At 38.7% G+C, this 2167-nt stretch overlaps 1 protein-coding gene and 1 long non-coding RNA gene across 2 annotated transcripts in view; one reads left to right on the forward strand and one right to left on the reverse strand.

Annotated features, from left to right (window-relative positions):
- Positions 1–2167, reverse strand: part of tnksa (tankyrase, TRF1-interacting ankyrin-related ADP-ribose polymerase a) — a 95546-nt gene that overhangs the window by 86211 nt on the left and 7168 nt on the right. The gene's annotated exons all lie outside the window — the stretch shown is intronic.
- Positions 1–2167, forward strand: part of LOC116704675 (uncharacterized) — a 16676-nt gene that overhangs the window by 10356 nt on the left and 4153 nt on the right. Inside the window, exon 2 of the long non-coding RNA XR_004335749.1 lies at positions 845–952. This is a non-coding gene — a long non-coding RNA (uncharacterized LOC116704675). The remainder of the gene's footprint in view (positions 1–844; positions 953–2167) is intronic.

A 2167-nucleotide genomic window follows, 5' to 3' on the forward strand; every position in this document is an offset into this window, starting at 1 on the left:
GCGGTGCTTTACAAAAAAAAAAAAACAATCTGCATTGATATTTGATTCACTTTACTGACATCTGGAAAGATTCAAAAACAGATGTTAATCAGGAAAGGGTCAATAACCAGTAAAATGATGCTGTGGGGAACTAAAGACACATTTAATCCGTGCACTGACATTTATGGAGGCGGTGAGTTATTAAACTCAGAGCCAATCGTATGCCTGCTTTAGGATTTCAAAGATCTTCTTATCCCAAGTTTGTCGATGAGATTTTCTCCAGCCCTTGAGCTGGAAGAGATGCAAGCCTGGTAATGACAGATTAATTTTTCCAGAACACCAACGAAGAAGTAGAGTCCAATCAGACTTGATTCCACTCTCATTCTGCTGCCAAATCTTAAACCTGGCAGGATGAAAGGCTACCAAAACACTGTCAAATAATCAAGCCACTTGAGGTCATGTGTTTTTGTTTACATGCTTTAGTATTTAAACCAAGGCTCCGGAGTGAAACAACCCAGCCGAGGTACAGAGACACGCAAACATGTGCTGGCCAATCAGAGCAAATTGGGCTTTTTCTGGAGGGGGGCTTGAAGAGACAAGCCCTGCAACAGAGCGTCTCATACAGAGGGTGAATATAGGTACAGCAGCCATAGGCAGTATAAGAGAAATTAAGTTTTTTAACATTAAAAGTATGTAAACATGTTCTAGTAGAATCACAAAATACAAGTATGAACCTGGAAATGCTATATAATAGGGCCACTTGAACATGAAACACGCCTGGAAACGCACTTCATTCAAGGTGAACAGAAAATAAAACTACCAAAAGTCTGTCTTGGTTTGACTTAACTGTTTCAACAATCACCAGTCTGGTTTGCTCAGTCTGTCAGTGGTAAAACAGCAGTTTTAGTGGACGGAAATTGATGATGCGCATTTGCCCTATATGATTACATTGCAGCCCGGTTCGCAGCTGCTGGTTACAGCATGCTCGCTCAATACTGGACTAATTTTAAAAAAAATAGTTTATATTAATCATTTCAACACCAATGCATGGACAAATAGGGTTGAAAAAAAATTACCTTTAACAACTTTATCACTAGACAAAACTAACTTAGTGCTGTGACCCTACCCTTTAATACCCAAAAATGCATGATCTTTGTGATTGTGGAGGTCCACAGAGTTGTTCGTCAAAGTTTATCATTTCAGTACACTATGAACATCAACTGCCAGACATGCAACACTGACATGCACAATATATCAAGAGGGATATTTAGTTGTTTTTCTTGTCAGTTGTCTTATTCTTGTATGGTAATGCAGAAAAGCGTCCCCCCTGCTGCTACAGTAAGGGATGCCAGGAGTTTTCTATTGTGCCAGATGGGAGCCAAATGTGTTGCTTTACAGTGGGAGCAGTGAAGCTGCCAGCTTTTCAAATTATCGCCCAAATTGCTTGTGTGACCTGAAGATATTTGCTTTTTGTACTGGTAGCACAAAACGTATTTATTATCCTCTTTCTTCTCAAAATGTGTCAGACTTTATATTCAGAAGCTGTCACACTTACTACTGGGCTTATCAGTGAAATACATGACAAACAGTTTGAGTTGTCTGTGTCCTTCAATGACATGATCCCATGAATGTCACCATAATATTGTTGTAGAGTGTAACTAAATGAACCTGAAGTGTGTTTGGATAAGTGGTCGCCGCAACCACAACATCCTTTGCATGGCCTGTTGATAGTAACTCCAAGACGATGGGCCTCATGAAAGAGAATTTAAAATGTGCATTTACCAAACTTTCTTAACTTCACAAACTTCAAATCTCTCTTTTCAGCTTGAAGAATGCCACCTTTGAGGAGTGTTTGTGAGATTTAAACATAAGGATATTCAACACCCCTAAATCGCTCTATAAGGCTGCCTGTTCTGCTCTATTTGTAGGCAGGTTTTATTCATGAACATGAGTAAGAAGAAGAGCTTAACAGCGCACAGCTTCAAGTCCCACTGATGGAAATGATCAGACAGAAACGTGACAAATTTAGCAGTGTCACTAGTAAAAAATTTGAAAAATATTCATACAGCTGAAAACGATGGCATTAGAGATGTGTTGATAAGGACCATTCAGCATAAAGGGCCATGCTACTATGACAATATCATAACATCTAAAAAGAAATATATACAGTATATATATATATATATAT

This window comes from Etheostoma spectabile, chromosome 16 (genome assembly GCF_008692095.1).
Source record: "Etheostoma spectabile isolate EspeVRDwgs_2016 chromosome 16, UIUC_Espe_1.0, whole genome shotgun sequence".
NCBI lineage: Eukaryota > Metazoa > Chordata > Actinopteri > Perciformes > Percidae > Etheostoma > Etheostoma spectabile.